Here is a 23140-nt window from a genome sequence, read left to right as displayed (position 1 = left end):
CTTTCTTTTCTTTTTTCCTCTTTATTCACATTAAGGTGTCTGCCACTAACGTATTCAAATTGAGACATAAGAAATTTGGGTACTTGTATGTACCTATGAGGTCATATAAAACTCATTGTATTTGTGTCTCGGGAAATCATTTCTCTTTCGGCATTAATAAAATTAAAAAACGAATGGCTTTATGGTAAGTCATTGAATCAGGCTATAGTTCCAAAAACTTACTTTTTAATTACAATATTAAAGGCAGCTTTAATTGATGTGCCTGCTTAAAATGAACAATGCTATTGACAGAGCTCTAGAAACAATTAAGATAATCCTGTCAAGAGGAATAGAAGTGGCATATTCTTATTAGCCCCAACCGCCTGCTGGAATCCAGGATTCTATTCTCTTGTTTTCACTTCCCTATTCTTCTCAAAGGTAATCCATTGAAAAGTAGTCCATTCCCTTGTTTGTTACTGACTCCAGGTAGAGCTGGGCAGAGGAAGAGATCTAAAGTATAGGTCAAACTCAGGGGGTGAGGATTTGCTGCTTGCTCCTTCCCTCTAGCGCCATAGTGTAGTCTAGTAGACGTAAAAGGAGCTCTGGCTCTTTAGGAAGAAAGATTGTCAAAATTAAGCTCGGGATATTTTCTTAAGGATGAAGTGCCATAGATTTTCAACTCAAGCCATTGAAGGCCACCCAATTCCAGTGGAAAAGTGGCACCATTTGAGATGAGTAATGTCTTGTTGCAAGCAGCACAACATTCATGGTTCTTTTATTCTGCTCAATGTTCTTAGAGGAAGGGTATCTTGGGCAGAACATGCATTCCATCTTCTTTATTAAGCACTCATTATCTGTCAGGAACTGAGCTAAGGGCTATACTTATATTACCGCATGTAACCTTTAAAACAATCCTGTGTGAAGGTGTGGCTGAGCCTGCCAGCTGCTTATCAAATATCCATTCTTTCTTGCTTCATAAAGAGAATTATGGTTTTATTTGGCATAGCAATGCCAATAACTAAACACATTTCCTGGGCTCCCCAGCAGCTATGTGTGGTCATGCTAAGTTCTGGTCAATTACATAAAACTGGAAGTATTATGATTATGTCAGACTTCAAGACAGACTTTTTATTTTTTATTTGTTTTTAAAAAATTTTTATTGGAGGATGTTGATTTACCATGTTGTGTTAGTTTCAGATATACAGCAAAGTGTATCAGCTATACATATACATATGTCCGCTCTTTTAGATTCTTTTCCCATATATGCCATTACAGAGTATTGAGTAGAGTTCCCTGTGCTATCCAGTAGGTCCTTAATAGTTATCTTCTTTTTTTTTTTTTAAAGAAAGTCATATTTCTATGGCTTCTTTTCTTTTCTTTTTTTTTTAAGGAACTCCTTTATTTATTTATTTTTGGCTGTGTTGGGTCTTCGTTTCTGTGCGAGGGCTTTCTCCAGTTGCGGCAAGCGGGGGCCGCTCTTCATCGCGGTGTGCGGGCCTCTCACTATCGCGGCCTCTCTTGTTGCGGAGCACAGGCTCCAGACGCGCAGGCTCAGTAGTTGTGGCTCCCGGGCCTAGTTGCTCCGCGGCATGTGGGATCCTCCCAGACCAGGGCTCGAACCCGTGTCCCCTGCATTGGCAGGCAGATTCTCAACCACTGCGCCACCAGGGAAGCCCTAGTTATCTATTTTTTATATAGTAGTGTGTATATGTCAATCCCAATCTTCCAATTTATCCCCCTCCTACCCCCTGGTAACCATAAGTTTGTTTTCTACATCTGTAACTCTATATCTGTTTTGTAGATAAGTTCATTTGTACCCCTTTTTTAGATTCTACATATAAGTGATATCATATGATATTTGTATTTCTCTGTCAAGACAGACTTTTTAAAGGGAGCTGTCTCAACACAGAAATGGACCCTTTTTGCCTTCCAACCATTCTTTCTTCCTGCTGCATGGAATATAGTCCAAACGGCTGGAGCTTCAGCAGCCATGTTAGACTATGAGGTCACTTGAAGATGGAAGCCCAAGTGCTAATGTGCTGGTGCAGAAAGACATAAAGGAACTGGGTCCCTATTGATCTTGGAAATGTTGTGTTAGTCCTGGACTTCCTGCTTCTAGACTTCTTTCACACAAGAGATAAACTTCATTCTTTTTAAACTACTGTTATTTTGGTTTTCTTTTTTATGAAGTCAAGCCTTATCATTCCTCCTAATGCAGAAGGACACTACTATCACCCTATTTTACAGATGCGGAAATTGAAGTTTATAGAGGTTTATTAACTCATCTAAGGCCCTAGAGCTACTAATTGGTGAAGCACAGCTTTGAACCCAAATATGACTTGTATGCATACGGTATGTGGGATGCATGCACACACAAGCATATGCATCCACATACTGCCTCTAGGGAATATTAGTTACATTTATATTTTGTACTTTTTTGGTATACCCTCCTCTCTAAAAGAAATCATATAGTTTACCTTTATTGAGTACCTAAAATGTAGCAGGCACTTTTCATCCATTAAGTCATTTAACCCTTACAACAGCTACAAGAAAGTACTATTATAATTTTCCATTTTTCGAGATGAGGAAAATAAGACTCAGAGAGGCTAAGTAGCTTACCCAAGGCCTCACAGCTAGGAAACAGCAGAGTCAGTACTCAAATTCAAGTCTGTCCAATATACTGTACTCTCATAGGAAGTGTATTGCTCAAGGTGTCTGCCTACCGCCCACATAAGAGTAGGGAATGTCAGGAATTCCCTGGTGGTCCAGTGGTTAGGACTCCACGCTTTCACCACTGGGGGCCTGGGTCCCATCCCTGGTCGAGGAACTAAGATCCCACAAGCCACGCTGCATGGTGAAAAAAAAATGAAAATTGAAAGAGTAAGGAATGTCCATTTCTCATAGTCCTGGGGTCTGGTAGCCAAGAAAAGTTGGCAGTCCCACCAGTGAGGATAATACATATAGGCGCTCCAACAGAGAAACTATTTCAGATGACGTCATCCTTGTGTTGATTACCTACCAAAGGCTTCTCATTGCCTTCAGAATAAAAGCCAGACTCTTCACCAGGGACTACAAAGTCCTGGATCATCTAGTGTTATTCTACCCCTTTCTCGGTATGTCACAGCCACCTTGTCTTGCTATTTTTCATTCTAGTCCAAGCTCATTCTGGCCTCAAGACCTTGAAGTTTCTTTTCGGTAAGCCTGTAGTTTTCTTTCCCCACTATTTCCACATGGCTTTTTCCTTTTCACCATTCAGGTCGCTGCTAAATGCCACTTTCTCACTGATGTATTTCCCTGAAAATCTAGTCTAAAGTAGCTACTGGCAGTTCTGTCACTCGTTTTCATTATCTGATATTATCCGATTTATTCGTGAACTTGCATGTTGGTTATCAGTTCACTCAAATGTAAGCTCCATCAGACAATTACTAGAAGGGCTGATTCTTCTCTATCTAATCTTTTATGCAACAATAATTCACTCAGCAAACATTTACTGAGTGTCTCTTCTGTGCTGGTTCACCTGATTCCTTTGTATTTTATGACTGTTTAACTTGGGAGAGTCAGAAAAGATGATCATTATAGATACCTGTTTAGAAGCAGAAGTCCTATTCTCTGATAACTGTGTTGCTGGTAGAAACCCTGTTCAAGGAACTCTTTAATATTAAAAGAGCACAAATAAAGGCAAGACTCCTGATTCTGCAAGGTTTGAAGTTCTATTCATTCCCCTACCCTTTCTCTCTCATAATAAAAGACACACATTGACCAGATCATCACCAAAGAAGGAGGATTCTTTGGGGTTCTGGGGAAAGGAATTAGTGTAAATATAAAGAACCTAAGTAAGGAATAAATTCATGACCCATGCTCTAGAGTCTAAGCAAACGAGTTATATGGTATTCATGGTTTCAAAGAAGATGCTCTTAAGAAATGTGCTTCCACTTGGAATCAAGCTATTCTTTCTTACAGGTACAGTTCTTACATTATACGCCCTCATGATCAGAGCATTCATACCCTAGTCAATGAAAAAGTCATCATCGCTATTGTTCTTAGATGTTATCATCTATAAAAATAGGATAGAGCTTTGAGGGAACAAAGGATGAGATCATTCTCGTCCAGTTATTAGCCTGTTTTTATTTTATTTTATTTTATTTATTTCTTTTTCTTTTCTTTTTTTTGGCCGAGCTGCACACAGCATGCAGGATCTTAGTTCCTGGACCAGGGATCGAACCTGTGCCTCCTGCAGTGGAAGAGCAGAATACTAACCACTGGACCACCAGGGAAGTCCCTAGCCTGTTTTTTTTAATTAAACATTTTACTTTGATATAATCACACATTCACGTGCATTTATATGAATTAGTACAGAGAGGTCATTTGTACCCTTTACCTAGCTTCCACCAATAGTAATATCTTCTGGGAATCGTAACAATAATATTGTATCATCATCCAATGGGATTGGTAAAAATCAAGCAGATATTTTTTTTTTCTCTCAGTGTTTTAGAATTAAACTACTGTCCACATAGGTAAAGATGGAAGAGCCTTGCTTGTAAGATAAGACGTGATTTAGCCCATAATGCCAATGCTGTTTGAATTCCTAACTAACAGAATCTACACTGGAGGTGTGATGTTAAAAACAAGCATGTCAGCAGTAAATAAAGCACTAACTATTTTATCAGAGCACCACACTGGGGCCAGGACTTATAAATAGTCTCTGTAGAAGGAAAAACTTTATCTAATTATCATTTCATAATAAGTTTGTCCAATTACATATTTTTTAAGTTAAACTCCCTAAATTTTAAACACACACACACACACACACACACACACACAGCAGAGTCACAAAGCAACAGTTTTATTGGACGTATTTTATTGATTATGAGCTCCATGAGGAAAGATACTGTGTCTGTCATATTCACAGTCATAGCCCCAGCATGGTGCCTGGCCCATAATATGTGATCATTACATAAATGTTAAAGGACTTTTTGGTTGAATAAATACCTCATCAGCAAGTCACAATTTTAAATATATTAAGAGACTAATAATTGCTAGAGAGAAGATATAATAAGGTCTCCTTTTCACATTTAATTGCAATAGTTTCCTTAAAAATACTTAGCACAAATTCCTGTTACAATAAGGAGACTTAGGCAATCTGCCTTAATGTAATTTAGAGCATGATGGCTCTAATTTAAAGGAAAGAAGTGCTGTTAATCAGTCTGTACTAGACTTTTAATACAACTTGAGAGAAACACGCTTTACATTTTACTCAGTCCATCAGGTGGGTAAAATGCTGATATGTCAACTTAGGTACACAAAAGTATCTCGAACACTCTTAAGATTTTAGCTGCCGATTCAGCCTCTCCAACTAGCAAAACAAACATCTACACAGAGACACAAGACACTGTCCTGCCTCACAAATGAACTTTCTATTCTCTTGTATGAATGGCCCAAGGTTTTAAGGCACCTCCTATGACGCCTATTTATAAGTAAAACCTATATATAAATAAAACCTGATAACATTGAAAATAAAAAATTATCATAGCTATTTATAAGATTGTTGATTACTTTTTTCTTTTACAAAGATTTCATCCTGGGACTTCCCTGATGGCTCAGTGGTTAGGAATCCGCCTGCCAATGCAGGGGACATGGGTTCGAGCCCTGGTCCAGGAAGATCCCACATGCTGTGGAGCAACTAAGCCTGTGTACCACAACTACTGATCCTGCACTCTAGAGCCGGTGAGCTGCAAGTACTGAGCCCGCATGCCACAGCTACTGAAGCCTGCAAGCCTAGAGCCCGTGCTCCGCAACAAGAGAAGCCTCTGCAATGAAAAGCCTGCACACCACAACGAAGAGTAGCCCCCGCTCACCACAACTAGAGAAAGCCCGTGCGCAGCAACGAAGACCCAACGCAGCCAAAAATAAAAAATAAATAAAATAAATAAATTTTAAAAAAGAGCTCTGTATAAAAAAAAAGATACAGTTCAATTGTGACCTCACTCTTTTAATGGGAGTATATCCATTTTTTTATTCTCCACTATTTCCAGGCATACTGTTTCTTAAGTCAGAGGGGTGGAATTCACTGGAGGACTCAGAAGTCTTTTAGTTTTTTTATGAGCAGAGGCTATAGCAATGAGCTGTCTTAGAATCTGTAAAGTGTTTCAGGAAATCAGTCATCCCATATTATTTTTTTCTCATAGTTCAGGAATAAAACCTCTGGACAGACCAAAAGAAAAAATTCCAGAAAAAAAAGTAATGATTCAATTCTGCTATTGTTGCCCTGACAAAAGTCACTGAGACACTGGTTATACTGCCAGATTCATCTTGATACATTTCCAAGAGTCCTTTTGGAACCTACTAAATGGGTTCCACCCCCATCCTCAAGTTACTTAGGCTCATGAAACCAAGACCCACTAAGAGACAGCTCCAGTGAAAACTCCGTCAATATTAAGGTCATCTTGTTATTAAAATAAACCAGATTTGACTCCAATAATTTTTCACCTATCACATTTGCAAGTATTCAAAAGAAGACTAATACCCAATTTGGTGAGGCATGATGAAACAAGCTCTTATGTATATACTGCTAATGAGACTATTCATTGGCATTATCTTTCTGGGGGGAAATTTTGTAAGATATATTCAAGCCTTAAAAATCACAAAATTCTTTTACCCAGTTATTTCCTTTCTAGCAATTTATCTTAAGAAAATTACCATGAATTTCCACAAAGACTTACATATAATGACATGCATCACATCATTGTTTATATTAGCAGAATAACAGAACAGTTGAAATACATACAATAGGGTAGTCAAATCATGGTATACCCGTATAATAATATTCTATGTACCTATGTAGTGAGGATAGGATAGGTTATTCTACCATAACAAATTAACCTAGAAATCCCAGTGGCTTACCAAAATAAAGACCAATTTCTCACTTGTGCTGCCTGTCCAACATGAAGTGGCAGGAGTCTCCACACAGCCATTGTGAGACAAAGGCTGATAAAAAATCCACCATACAATGTCACCCATCACTTAGCAGAAAAAGAAATAAACTGGTGGATGGCACATACCAGCTCTTCCACACTTTGGCCCAGAAGTTTACTCCTCATTTTTGTCCTTTATGCTTATGCCCATTGGCCAGAATTAGTCACATAGTCCTATCTAACTACAGAGGGGATGAGAAATGCAGAGGACCAAATGGAATGCTTGGTAAGCACCAATAACTCTATGGGAGCAGTTCAAAAAAAACATTTTGTAGAGATATAAAAGAATGAAATGCTCATGATATGTAAGTAGAAAAGCAAGCATAAATACTCTGTCTTGAATATAATTGCAGATTTGTAAAAAATATTGTATTCCTTTTAACTTAGTGCATTTTGAAAATGTTCTTCAATTAAATTGGTGACTTCTATAATAAAATTATTTTTGAAAAGTATCATTTGGCTTTGGATAGTTAATTTAAACTTCTTTTTCTCTTTATTGGTACCTAATTCAGTCAGATACTGAATACTAGGCACTGAGGATACAGAGATGGACCTGACAGTCCTTAGCCTCAAGAGGTTCACAGTCAAATGGGGGAGAAAAATACATAAACTCAATGGCGAGGCGGCATTGGTACTGTGATGTGATAGTAGAGGTGCATACAAAGTCTATGGGGGAGCAGAGACAGGAGGAAGGCAAAGAGAAGGAGGGTTAGAGAGTGCTACCAATGAGAAGATATTTGTTCTAAACTTTAAAGGGGGTGCAAGAACTTGCAACATAAAAGGTCCCCAAAAGGTCTTGTCCTTGTTTTTGAAAGCTACATTGTTTTGCTTTATTGCCTTACCTCTACCCTGGTTAGATATTGACTCATTGACACAAGTAACTGGGAACAAGAGTAGCTATGTGCCCTAAAGTTAGGATCTAGGATGCCTAGGATAGAGACACAAATACCAATATAGTCTTTACCCTATGCCCCACATTACATGGCTAGTCTCTAATGATATCTGCTTAACTTCATCACAAGAAAAATTTGGAGCCATAGCTTACAAGGCTTCGGCTCTTAGAAGAAGGCGCCTTTCCCCTTCCCTGGGTCCTCACTAACCAATCCCCAGCTTAGTTGCTGCTCCACAACTTTCTACTCTTCCCCTGCCAGGTTAACCATGACACAGTAACCTGCCAGACTACCAGTATCTCCTTTGCCCAGGTGCCTGCTACCTTGTCACTTCCACCAGAATGTGTGTACCTCAGATATCCATATCAGCCCCAAATGAACACAAATTCACTGCATTCTCTTTGGAAACAGTGATTTGAACTGCCTTTGGAGGTGACGGGTAGATCATGTCAATTCCTTTGGAGGACCTCACCACTTGAAGGCCATGTGAAGACAGAGGCAGAGGTTGGGTGATGCAACCACAGCCAAGGAACACCTGGGACCACCAGAAGCTGGAAGAGGCGAGGAAGACTTCTCCCCTCGAGCCCTCAGAGGGGGCATGGCCTGGTGGACACATTGATTTTGGACTTCTGTACTCCAGATCTGTGAGAGAATACATTTCTGTTGTTTGAAGCCATCAAACTGGTGGTAATTTGTTAGGGCAGCACTAGGAACCTAATAGGCCATCCAGTTCAAAACAAATGTATGAGGAACACATGCTTATCCTCACTTTCTAGATGAGGAAGCTGAAGGCACTCAGCAGTGGATGCAGAATTTTAAATTCATACCTGTCTGACCCTAAGGCTGCTCCCTTTCTAGTAATCCACACTGCTTGTCTGGTAAGAGAAAGCCCTCATGGATTGCCTTCTGAGCCCAAGCCTCCCTAGGTTTAATGGGCATGTGAATCACCGAGGGCTCTTATTAAAATGCAGCTGCTGAGTCCATAGGTCTGGAAGGTGCCTGAGATTCTGTATTTCTAACATGGTCCGGGGACCAGCACTTGGGTAGAACTTTAGGTAGCAAGGACCTATATCAGTGGTCAGAAAAGTGTTTCTGCAAAGGGTCAGATAGTACGTACTTTTGGCCTTATGGACCATATACTGTAGTCTCTGTTGTAGCTACTCAGCCCTGCTGTGTAGCATGAAAACAGCCATGGGCAATATAAAAATGAGCGGGCATGGCTGTGTGTCATTAAACCTATTTATAGACATGAAAATTTGAATTTCATATAATTTTCCTGTGCTATGAAATATTATTCTTTTGATTTTTTAATGATTAAAAAGTGTAAAAAAAATTCTTAGCTTGCTGTTGATGCCAAAAAAGATGGCAGGCTGATTTTGGCCCACAGCCCATGGTTTGCAGACCCTTGGTCTAAATTACTAACATCTGGTTGGTGCGTGGTACAGAAGAGAGGATCTTATTTTTTAAGAAGGCAACATATTTGGAAAACATCCTCGTGGTATGGAAAGAGCATTAAAGTGGGGATGAGAAAATCTAGGTTTCAAACCCGACCTGTGCTCTTTTTTTTTGGATGGAACTGGATTGACTTATTTATTTATTTGAAGACATTACAAAATAATTGAACTCCTCAACAATTTTTTTCTTTTTGTTTCTTCAGTGATCCCCCTTTAAGTAATGACTTTGCATGAAGTGTGAAACCATGGGAGTACTTAAATATACAAATCAAGTGGAGGTAGAGGAGGCCATTTTTCTAACAACCGTTTTATTGTTATGCCATGTGGGCCCCATTCAGTTTCACATAAATTGTTGGAATATAAAGCATGGTTCATAATATGAGTTCATGTACCAGCTGAATTTATTTTTGTCAATTAACAGCTGCATATGCTGTTGAGATCCTTTGGCTAATATACTACATTTAGTTCATATTACAGCATCCAATACAGATCACACCAGGCCATGGTTGTCTTGCAGAGAACAATTTTATAGTAATTATTATTGTGGTCAGGAAATATTTCCTTTTAGTTTTTTATTTTTGTACTTCACTCATCGTAGACATAAAAATAACTAGATAAGTAGGTAGCCGACCTGTGCTCTTTATTAGCAAATGACTTCTCTGAGCTGCATCCTTTTTCATGTCTTCACTGGAGTTGATAATAAAAACTGCCCTCCTTATCTTCCTGGGTTGTTTGGAGGTTAAATGGTAAAAGATATTCCCATAGTTCCCCTTTCTTCCGGTTCCTTCTACCCTCTTCTTTGTTCACTTTTGCATATGAGTTTACTCCCCGCAGGTAAATTAGTTGAGATGAGAACATTAAGTGGACTGTGTCAGCATCAATCTTAGAAATAAAGGTGCCAGTGTGCTCTGAAGGCCTGTATATCATCAAGCTAAAAACACTGGAAATAGATACGTGTACACCCGCAACAAACAAACCCCAATGCCAGGTAGGCATCTGAGAGGATATGGGGAATGGTGGCTAGGTGGCAGGGGAAGAAGGGATCGTGAGGGCTGGGGGGCAGAAGCATGCAAAGGGAAGAGAGGGGCTAAGGAAAAGAAGCCAGGAACAAGCATTGAGGTTGAGGATGTCATCCCTTTGTTAATCAGCACTGGGACTCACATCATTGTGGAGATGATTATACCATTATGTATAAAACATACGTATTTGCACCCAACATTTTCATTTCAAAGTCATGTTTAGGTGCTAGGGTAGGCTTAACTCTGAGTGACACTGGCTTCCTATGATGTTCATCTTGGATTAAAATCCTCCTCCACTGGTGAGCCACAGAAATGACCCAGGAAATATTGGACCCACATTAATTGCTCAAAGATAAACTTTTATTTGGAAATCTACCTTTTAATCTGCCAGTTGGAAGTAAACAAGGCAGAGCAGAGGGGTCAAAGAAAAGCAGCTAATAAAGTAAGTCCCCTACATACGAACATTCAAGTTGCGAACTTTCAAAGATGCAAACGTGTGTTCACATGTCCAATCACATAAGTTCACATGTCTGGTGTACGTTGTCACATGTGTGCATCCTCTACAAGTGGTTGTGCTTTTGTGTATTTTACTGTACAGTACTGTATAGAGTACAGTAGTACAGTATCTTTATTTCAAGCCCAGGATGTCCGGAAACAAGCATAAAAGCAGTGGTATATAGCCGATTGTGTCAGTTGGGTACTTAGGTTAAATTTGTTGGACTTACGAACAAATTGGACTTACGAACGTGCTCTTGGAACGGAACTCGTTCATATGTAGAGGACTTACTGTACTCAAGTTTCTACTAGTAAGAGAAATTTGACCCTAAAAATAATGTTGAATTGCCATTCCTGTAACATGCCTTCCATTCAGTTCAGCAAGCATTTCCGGAGCACTTACCAGGCCTTAGGCACTGCACAATACCTCAGCTCCACCAGTGGGTTCAAAAGGAGAAGGACCTGGCCCATGCCCGTAAGAAGCTTGTGGTCTAGAATGAGAGACAGGCATGCCAATAAATAGCCAATAAATAGAACGTGGAACACACACCATTAAGACAGAAGTGTATACAAGGTTCAGCAGCAAGGATGGGGAAGGAGTGGTTTATTCTAGCTGAGACCAAGGGAGCAAGGGTAATGGCACGTAGACTGGGCAGAGAACACCCAAGTAAGGTTCTGAAGAAGAAGAATATCCCATACATATAGTGTGCTTATTACATGCCAGACATTAGGCTACATTAACCTATTTGATCTTCACAACAACCCATTCTTTCTCCTTCCCTAGAAGTTGGGATTGGGATTGAGAGACACTAGTCAGTCTCTGCCAGTGGCCTGGACTGAAGACACATAAGTGCAAGAGGCATGAATTAGCCATGTCAACCTATGTGCACACTCAAGCCCTCCAAACTGGCCTATAGGGAACGGCAGAGACAAATGGCAAGTGAGAATGAATGAGGTGGTGTGCAAATAGAAACAAAGATAAGAAATGGGGTGAGCAAGCAAGAGAAAAGAAGGACTGCCTGCTTAAGTGGGTGTTGACAAGTTTTCACTCAAGTTTACATGGTTTTAGTTCAAGCAGCCATAATACGAATGGTCTATTTCCAACCCCAATCCTCCCATCCATAGCTGATTGCACCAAGATCAGTCACGTGATCCATCTTCAGGCCTATGGATGCCAATGTAGTGAGTCAAAAATGCCTAAAGAGAAGCAGACCTGATAAGACATTAGCTAATTGAAACCTGAGTCTCCTGAGGGCTTTCCAGCACCTGCTTTGTGATGCTCAGCTGCCCTCTGCCCTTGGACTCCAAGAGATGCCTCAGTATCCTACCAATAAAATTCCTGATTTTTGGCTTGCGGTATTTTAAAGTGGAAGTTTCAGTTAGTTGCAACCAAAAGAATCTTATTTAAAACACAAAAGAACAATCTGGGCAATTATTTTTCAGGAGGGTAACTTTTCAGTGTACCAGCATGTTCCTGAGTGAAGCTTTTGTTTCATTCACAGCAGTGACTTCTGACATTGCAAAATTTGGCAGACAATAAAATTATTTCACAGACTATTATAATATTAAAGAATAAGAACTTAAGTACTTTGGGCAATAGGATTTAACATTTCTCTATCTGCACTGTAGTCCCTAGTTTTAGATCCTCTATTATAGGACTGCTGATTTTAGCAATTATAGGTAAGATAGATTGAGGCAGGTAAGAAGCAGCCATATGTTAATGACTCCTCTGTGTATAAAACTCAATGAACATGACAGATTAAACCAGTTAAAGGATCCCTTTTCCCATGCTGTTTGCCCATAAAAAAATAAGACTAGTTGCCACTTGATGAAAGCTCCCTTAAACACTAGAGGGATTTTCATTTGTGCTCAGTTTTTCCAAAAGGCTCTCAGTGTATGCTATTCACATTACAGACAATGGAGAGAGAAGAATCTTTGAGGTTGAGTCCGAAACCCATATTCAGGAATGTGAAGTATATCCAGGCCCACTGGAAACTGAGGCCTTTATCCATCTTCATTCTGCTTACCTTGTAGGGCAATTTTGAGGATCAGATGAGGCTTTGGAAATGCAAGTGCTTTGAAATCTCAACACCATGTCAATGTGAGGAATTAGGGGGAAAAAAGAAGGGTTGAAGAGGAAACTGACATTTGTTGACTTGTATGACTTCTCATTTACCCTGCAGAACAATCCTGCATCTAGGTATTATTTTTCATTCCCCATTTTACACATGAGGAAATGGAGGTTCATTAAGACTCTTAAACCATATCAACAATCATAACAGAAAAACAGCTTTCCATACTAAAAAATGTTATTTTCCATATCTCCTCATTCAAACTAATTTATCACCATATTTCAAAGGCATCTATAAGAACGCTTGAGAACAATGATTCAATAACAAGTTATGTATATTCCTCGATGAAATCATCTGGTGAGGAACCATGCTACTCCCCTGCATCAAGCAACCCTTTCTGTGTTAGTCTAGTTGTGAGGGCTGACTCCAAAATATTCCATTTGGATGCAACAGCTCGTTCAGCTGAATTGGAAGGCAAGTTATAGCACAGGGCTTTTTGATTCTCAAAGAAGAGGATAAAGGAAGAGAATGCCACAGATGTGCCAACCTTCCCATCACACCTATTTGTACTCAACTGTGTTAGCACAAAAGGTACCCAGCAGAGTGGGTGAGTGGAAAAGGAAATCCAGCCATAGCTCTGTCCACCAAGCCTGGCACAATGGCCAGGACCTACTTCCTCCTGGAGGGAGAATTTTTCTGCCAGTTTGCTCAAGGGCATTGTACAGTCACCACGCCCTGTGTTGCTGGAGCTGTATAAGCCCGGGAGGGGTAGCTTTTACTGATTCAAGGTACCCTTGAAAAGGCACCCTGTTGATTAATGGCTCCCCTCTTCTTTCGAAAGCACATTTTTTTTTAAAGGCACATCTTAATCCCAGAATAAAAGCAACTCCTGCTCAAGGAGAAACAAACAAACACAAACACCTGTCTGTATAGTCCATACCTGTCCGGTGTCCCCAAAATAAAATTTATAATACAAGTGACTGATTTTTGGAGCCAGCAAAATCACAGAAACCTAATTGCAGAGACAAAGGCAGTCCTTTGTTTCTGATTACCCCATAAGGAGCTACTCAACATGGGCCTGGATCAGAGGGGACAGATCCTCTGAGATTATGGCCTGCCCCAATTTGTGCAAGGCTCAGTGAGACAGCTCTTGATCCTACCCTTGTAGCACATCATGGAACTCTGGGCCTGGCCTTTGCTTAGGAATCTTGGTTTTTGTGGGACAGAGAAAGGCAGAAAGAAACCTTGGGGAAATAGAGGCAGCACTCCAGATGCAGATTTTCTAGAGGGGACAGCAAAGTATCAGTTTTCAGCATGGTGTTGGTCTTTCATGATCAGATCTTATCTCTCCTAGTAATAGCTTTAATAGATATTTGCTTGTGATTGACTATAAAACTATATAAATAAAGGTGATTCTCATCCATTGTTACGTACTGCATATTTGGGTCTCCCCAAATTTTATATGTTTAAATCCTAATGTCTGATGTGATGATATTAGGAGGTGAGGCCTTTGGGAGATAATTAGGCCATGAGAGTGAAGCCCTCATGATAGGATCAGTGCCCTTATAAGAAGAGAGCTTGCTTCCTCTCTCTGTTCTCCACCATGTGAGGATATAACAAGAAAATGGCCATCTGCAAACCGGGATGCAGGACTTTGCTAGACACTGGATCCACCAGCACCGTGATCTTGGACTTCCGAGCCCTCCAGAAACATGAAAAATAAAAGTTTGTTGTTTAAGACACCCACTCTACTCTAATTTGTTATAGCAGCTGGAATTGAGGCATCCATATGCTAATATACTTTATGTGAGAGAGAATGTATAACTGGGGTGTTGAGTATTACACATAACTGCAGTAGGACCATGGGAATGTGGCACTTAGGTGATATGCAGGAAAGATTTAACATAGCAGGCTTGAGATTGCTATCCTTAGACAGGCTTGCTTGCAGAGTTGGCCATTGGTTGGAGTCTGGGAACTTGGATTTGGGGAGGGGTCCCACCATTCCCTAACTGAAAACAGTGGCTCGCTCTGCTTAAACTGTTTGTACAAACAGTATATCAATAATTTATGCTGAATGCCTGCTTTCCTTTTGGGAGTCTGGAATTCTGGTACATGCTAGGCAAAGAGTGCCTACAATACTAGCCTATTGAAAACCTTGAACACTGAGTCTCTAATGAGCTTCCTTGGTAGACAACACTTCGCATGTGTTGTCACAGTTTAATGCTGGAGGAATTAAGTTCATCCTTTGTGACTCCACTGGGAGAGAACTCTTGCAAAAGTTTGTCAGGTTTCCTCCAGACTTGATCCCCATGCTACTTTTCTCTTTGCTGGCTTTGCCTTGTATCTTTTTGCTGTAATAAGTCATAGCTGTGAGTGAGACCATATGCTGAGTTCTGTGAGTAATCCTACCAAATCATTGAACCTGGGGGTGGTCTTGGGAACCCTCAACATAGGTGAACACCAAGAGTCATGGGAGTAACAGAAGGAAACACAAATAAAAAGGTGAGATCTGCTGACAAACAACCAGCATCTCAGAAAAAATACCTTCACGCCACTGAATACATGTTAATTTATATCTTGTTTTTTCCTCAAACGTTTAGCAGTAGCTTACAATAAGAATATGAATAATAATACAGCATGATCTCATTATATAAAAATATACATATGGGCATGGGGAAAAAGACTGGAAAGAATACACCAAAACATTAACAGTTGTTTTCTCCAGATGAAGTGATAGAATTCTAATGCTTAATTTTTTCCTCTTCTTGTGCCTAACTGTATTTTCCACATTTTCTACAATGAGCATATATTACTTTTATAATGCGACTAAAAAAAGATTACATAAAATTGAATGTTAAAACATAATTAAGAATGGAAAAAATCAGGCAAAATACACAAAAATGCAGGAAGCCGTGACTAAGAGAAAAACATTGAAAATAGATGTACAGATTGTAATGACCTAAAACTTTTAACATTTCTGCCTCAAATTTGACACTGAGTTCCTTGACAGTGAAGGAAAAATAGAGACACAATTAGGTCAGTCATCAAGAAGGCATAGTATTTGTATCGTTGTATATTAGTTTACCACAAACTCAGTAGCTTAAAACAACACAGCTCTATAGGTCAGAAGTCCAGCTAGGTTCTTTGCTCAGTGTATCACAAGGCTGAAATCAAGGATTCAGCCAGGACTGAGTTTTCATCTGGAGTCTGGAAAAGTCTGCTTCCAATTTCATTCTCCTGTTGGCGGAATTTAGTTCCTTGTGGTGTTGGACTGAGGTCTCAATTTCCTTCCTACATGGCCTCCTCCATCTTTAAGTAAGCAATAATATATTGAATCTGTCTTGTGCTTCAAATCTCTGACTTCTCTGTCTATAACCTTACTTTAAAGGGCTCATGTGGCTAGGTCAGGACCCCCCAAAGAATCTACCTTTCTTAAAATCAACTGTTCCAAATAATATAATGGAATCATAGGAATGAAATCTATCATATTCACTGGGTTATACAGGAAGCATACACCACCAGGGTGTGGGGAATCTTGGGGACCATGTTAGAATTCTGTCTACCATACATAGCATGTCTAAATTTTTAGGCTTTGGAAAGATGGAATTTAACCACTTTGCATACAAAGATATACTCTATCCCTTCATTCTGTGCCCAGAGATAGTTCTAAGAAAATACAGATAGCAACTTGTGTGAACACCTATCACACTCAAATATCCCTTTTAATTCTAATGTTTATATTAGAATTAGTATAAACATACAGACTGTATAAGGAACAGTCTGAATAAACCTAAGTGACATCTCAACTTCATACCGTGCACTGCTGGATGGATGCTAATGGCACTCATGCCTCGTTTCCCAAAGTGTAATTCAGGGATCAGCAGCATTGGCATCACTTAGGAGCTTGTTAGAAACAAGTTTCAGTCTCCACCCCAGACCTACTGAATCAGAACCTGCTTTCCAACCAGATGGCTGCATGAGTCATTATAGCTTAAGAAGTGTTGCTACAGAGCTTTATTGCTCCCTTTGTGAACACTGCTGCCCAGCCTCACTACAGTCCTGAGGGCCCGGGAGCTGTAGCCCTGTGGTCTGCCCCATCTCTCACGTCCACCTCCTTAAAACTGAAAAGAACTGCTGATGATGGAGTGGGGTTGTGGCTGGATGCTCACCACTTCAAGAAGCTACAGTTAAGCTGATCCTAAAATTCATATGGAAATGCATAGGATCCAGAAGAACCACACACACACACACACACACACACACGCGTGCGAGCGTGCAAACAAGGTTGGACGACTCAAACTTCCCAATTTCAAAACTTTCTACAAAACTACAGTAATCAAGAAAGTTTAGTACTGGCATCAGGATAGACATAGACCAATGGAATAGAATTGAGAGTACAGAAATAAATCCATATATCTATGTGTGATTAATTTTTGGCATGAGTGATAAGATCATCCAATGTGGAAGGAATAGTCTTTTCAAGAAACAGCACTGGAATAATTGGATATCCATATGCAAGAGAATGAGTTTGGACCTTGACCTCACACCATAATCAAAAATTAATTCAAAAGGGATCAAAACCTAAATGTAAGAGCTAAAACTATAAAACTCTTGGAAGGAAACATAGGGGCAAACCTGCATGTTTTTGGATTTGGCAATGATTTCTTATATTTGATACTAAAATCACAAGAAACAAAAGACAAGATAGATACATTAGATTTAATAAAATTAAAACTTTTGTGCATTAAAGGATACTATCAAGAGAGTGAAAAGACAACCCATAAATGAGAGGAATATTTGAAAATCATGTATCTGATAAGGGTTTAACACCCAGGATATGTGAAGAACTCTGTAACTCAAAAACAAAAAGACAATCAACCTAATTAGAACTTGGGCAAAGGACTTGAATAGATATTGCTCCAAAGAAGATATGTAAATGGCCAATAAGCCAATGACAAGATGCTTCACATCATTAGTTATTAGGGAGTTGCAAATCAAAACCACAATGAAATAACACTTTACGCCCACTAGGACAATTATAATAAAAAGGAAACTGGAAAATAACAAGTGTTGACAAAGATGAGGAGAAATTAAAACCCTCATACATTGCTGCTGATAAAGTAAAATGGAGCAGCCCCTGTGGAAAATAGTTTGGCAGTTCCTCAAAATGCTAAACATAGAATTACCATATGAACCAGCAAAGGAACTCCTGGATATGTACCCAAAATAATTGAAAACATATTTTCATGCAAAAATATGTTCATAAATGTTCATAGCAGCATTATCCATGATAGGCAACAAAAGTGAGAGCACCACAAATGTCCATCAATGGATGAATGGATGAACAAAAAGTGCTATAGCTACAAAATGGAATATTATTCAGCTATAAAAAAAGAGTAAACTACTGATGTGTGCTGCAACATGGATGAACCTTGAAAACATTATGCTAAGTGAAAGAAGTCAGACACAAAAGACCACATTTTATATAATTTCATTTATATGAAATATCCAGAATAGGTACATCAATACAGACAGAAAGCTGGTTAATGGTTGTCAGGTGACAGAGAAAGGGGGGAATTACAATTGGGATTGACTGCTAATAGATATGTGGTTTTGGGGGGGTGGCAGTGGAAAGCTCTAGAATTAGATAGTGGTGATGGTTACACAATGTAGTGAATATACTGCAAACTACTGAACTATACATATTAAAAAGGTAAATTTAATGATACATGAACTCTACCTCCATAATTAAATATATGTAAAAAGAAACGACAGAGCAACTTCTTGATTCTGGTCCTCTGACCTCAGGCATCAGAGGCCAAGCTAGGATCTCCCCTCACTACACACCGAGGGAGGAGGCAGAAAGGAGGCAGTATCTAATCAGTTTAAGAGAAATACAATTAAATCACAACATGAAACTAGGTGATGAAATGTCTCTTCATTCAGAGGGAATATGTCAACTGTAAAAATGAAACTCTTTTCTTCTCTAGGGATAGAAGCAAATGCTGCTTTTCTCAATTAAAGTGTCAGCTGGTCCCTTCCTAAGGAAAGGGATTCAGTCATCTACTTTGGTCTCCAAGCCAGTTGACGGAAATTGTTTTCTCTCCCCACTGAATGGACTGTTTTCAAACTTCTGTTGGTGATGAATTATTTCACTGCCATCCGCAAAAAGCCTAAAATCTGATGGGATCAATGAAATGTACTCTGGGACACTCTGTATCGGGTGTTCTGCCAAAGAAGCTGCAACGGGAGAAGGAGGGATTTTCTTCTCCTTTTTTGCGAACATGGTAAGTCTCAGTGTTTTCGAAAAGCATTTTGTAATGTCTCAAGTGAGGACGAGGCTTCTCACTTCCTAACACATTTATATTCCTCCTTGCCTAGATAACTGCTTCTGACCTTCTGTCTCAGCTTAGCCATCACCTCCTTTAGGCAGCTACCCAGAACACCTGCAACTGCCGAGGGGCCCAGAGGGGGTGTTCAATATTTTAGCCTGCCAGAAATAAGAGAAGAACCTTGCATTCATTTTCTATTTTTGCATAACAAATTACTGCACAATGAGCAGCTTAAAACCCCACATCTTTTTTTTAAATATTTATCTATTTATTTATTTATTTGGCTGTGCCGGGTCTTAATTGTGGCACACAGGATTTTTGTTGCCATGTGCAGCATCTTTAGTTGCGGCATGCGAACTCTTAGTTGCGGCGTGCATGTGGGATCTAGTTCCCTGACCAGGGATCGAACCTGGGCCCCCTGCATTGGGAGTGTGGAGTCTTAGCCACTGGACCTCCAGGGGAGTCCCTAAAACCCCACATCTTTATCACCTCACAGTTTCGGACAGTTCAGCAGTCTGAACTGGATCTTCTGCTCAGGGTCTCATAAGGCTGCAGTCACATGTGTCTGCTAGGCCATGTGCTAATTTGGAGTTTGGGGTCCTCTTCCAAACCCATTTTGGTTGTTGGCAGAGTTCAGTTTCTTGCTGCAGTAGGACAGAGGACCTTGGCTCCTAGCGGTTTCCCCTTTCCATAGGTGGTTCGCAACCTACTGGTTGGTTTCTTCAAGGCCAGCAAGATAGCATCTCTGCTGCTTTGAGACTCTGACTTTAGGGAAGGCCTAGGCCCTGGTTATAAAATGGCTCACCTGGTTAGGTCAGGCCCACCCAGTATACTCTTTCTTCTGACTGTCTCAAAATCAACAGATTAGGGATTCTGCTTACATCTGAAAAGTTCTTTCACCTTTGCCATATAATGTAACATAATTACAGGAGTGATATCACATCATATTCACAGGCCCTACTCACACTCAAAGAGAAAGGATTATACAGGGTGTGCATATCAGGGGCAGGAACTTGGGGACCATTCTGGAGTTCAGTATATTAGAGACCCCTTGATTTTACTTTGGGGACTACACTTTCCCCCCACAGTCCATGAGATTTGGATGAGGCTGACCCCAATCTCCACCATTCTCTAACTGATTTTTATAGAAAATCCATTAATGAGCTGTTCTTTGTCAAATACAAGGCAGATTATGTCTAGCTGCTCCATAGGGAATCCAGGAGACCACCTGGTACAGGCAAAAGTACACTGAGCTTTGTGTCAGACAAACCTGGATTGAAGTGTCCTACTTTACCATTTATTCTCTGTGTGACCTTTGGCAAGTCTTATAATCTCTCTGAACCCCAGTTTCATATGTGCAAAAGTGTTGTTGTGAAGAATTAAAACAATGATGGAGAAAATAAATATTGAACAGCATAATCCCAGCCCTTCTTATGTTTGCAATAAGACAAAAATAAAAGAAATGTAATAAATGTACACATCTTACTAGAGCTTTGTTTTTATAAATTCTCTAGTGAAAATCTGGAACAGTGCCACAGTGCATTATGCTGGCCAACATGTTTATCAGTGACTTTCATAAGATAAAATCTCTGAACACATAAAGCTCTGAAGAAGGGAAACCCATTTGCTCTGGAATTCCAAAACATCCAGACCACCAGGCAATGCAAGATGGTCGTGTTTTCCACTGAGGTCCTAAGTTAGCTGCTGCCTGGATTTATTAGCTCCGCTGGACCAAAGACTTGGGCATCCTCCATTGTTTGAGCTACAGATCTCGATGATCAGTGCTCTGGTACAGGAATCTCCTAACTTTCTAGAAGCAGCACTTACATACTCACCTGGGCCAAAGCCATATCTAATGACTGTATACTGCATGTGTGTGCACACACACACACTCACACACAACAATACTCTTCAACAAAATGGATGCTACTGTCATTAATTTTTATTAATAGTATAACTGTTATTTACATGACCACAGGAGATTCCTCCTCTCAAAGACAGAGAGGGGGGAGAGAGAGAGAGAGGGAGAGAGAAAAGTGACACAAAACCTCTTTTTCTTCTAATCTTCGTTATCTTAGTAAATAACATCACCTAGTTACCTAATTGCACAAGCCCAGGACTTGGGAATTACTGCATCCTCACCTCCATATCCAATGCACTTCCAAGTCTTGTTGGCTCTACCACTAAAATACATATACCAAATCATTTCTTTCCATCTCCACTGCTACCAGTCTAGCTCAAGCCACCATCATCTCTTGTCTAAATAATTACAATAGTCACCTAATTTGTCCTTTGACTTTCACTCTTGCTGCTTGCCCTAGAGCCCAATTTCCATGCAGCAGCCAAAATTATCTTTCTGAAGTTTAATCGTATCATGCCATTCCCCTGCTTAAAATCTTAAACTGTCTTATATCTTAGTCCAAAATACTTGACGTGACTAGAAAATCTCAACACGATCTGGCTCCTGCCTCAGTCTCCAACCTCATCTTATCCTACTCTCTCCCACATTCACCAACCACTCTAGCTACATTGGCCTGTTTATTAACATGTTAAGCTTATTTCCGCCTCAGAGCCTGTGCCCTGGCTGTTCCCTCTATTTGGGGCATTCATCTCCTTGAACTTTGCACCCACAACCAGCTCCTTCATGCCATTCAGGTCTTAGCTCAAATGCCACCTGCTCAGTAATAACTTTTTAAGTTCCCCAGTCTAAATTAGATCTAATTCCCAGTCCATCACTATCAAGTCGCCTTGTTTATAGTCTTCATAATAATTTGTGTTATTTTATTCCCTATAATATTTGTTTTTATGTTTATAACCTCAGTCCCTACTAGAATGTAAGCACCGTGAAATCAAGGACCTTATAGATCTTGTTCAATTTTATGTCTTCTGAACTTAGATGACTCTTTGGTATATATTAGGGGATATTTGTATCCAAATATATATGTATTTGATATATATTAGGGGACAATTGTTAAATGGGTTTTCTCCATTTTCAGATGAGGAGAGGAGCTTGAAGAACTTATAGAACTGTTTTTGGGTTATACAGCTGGTAAACATCTTTGAAGCCAAGAATATCTCTGCAAAACAACGTATAATAATAGTAACCACTTCTGTAACAATTTGTGCCATGCATGGTCCTTACTTAATCTTCAAAACCTCTCTAAAGTGCAGAGTATTTAGTGGGGTGTTGGGGGAGGGTTAACGAATAATGATTGATTTATTGCACATCTCACAGTTCAGTGCAGTCAGCCAGACACGTCTTTTCCATCACGTGGCTCTGCCAGCTCCTTGGGCCTCAGAATCTGGATTCTTTGCAACTGCGTTGCAAATGAGGGAAGAGACAATGTCAAAGAACACCTGGTGTTTTTGTTTTTTAAGAACCAAGTCTTTCTCTTTCAGCACAGCAACACAAGGGAACGAGTAGAACGCGTTGCCTAATTTTGAAACAAAGTAAGCTCTCCCAGCTCACAAACATGCGGGGTTGGGGGAAGCGAGATGCACACGGAAGTGGTTCCTATTCCTCCACATTTCATTGGCCAGGACTCAGCCACGCGACCCAATCTGAGCTCAGAATGGGGCGGGGATAGTTAGTGCTTCCTGTGAGCTCAGGAGGAACGATCCAGGGGCGGCGGTTAATCCTTCTGACGAGACCGTTTTTTCTCTTCACAAGACCGTTTGTCCTGGGAGCTCTAGCGGTGCAGGACATGAAGGGGAAGAAGTTTGTCTTGGGTAAGTCAAAGAAATGAGGAGGAAGGAAGCTTTTTCTTCATACGCCTATATATTTTACGAGTAAATGCTGTTCCTCTGTCTTTACCGTTTTTTTGTTTGTTTGTTTTTTGGGGTTTTTTGTTCCCTTATTCTACTTGTCCTTCAAAATAGGGCTCTGCCACCTTCTAGAACTCACTACCTGATTTCCCTAGCAACCCTG

The sequence above is a fragment of the Balaenoptera ricei genome, chromosome X (genome assembly GCF_028023285.1).
Source record: "Balaenoptera ricei isolate mBalRic1 chromosome X, mBalRic1.hap2, whole genome shotgun sequence".
Lineage (NCBI taxonomy): Eukaryota > Metazoa > Chordata > Mammalia > Artiodactyla > Balaenopteridae > Balaenoptera > Balaenoptera ricei.
This window is presented reverse-complemented; position numbering follows the sequence as displayed.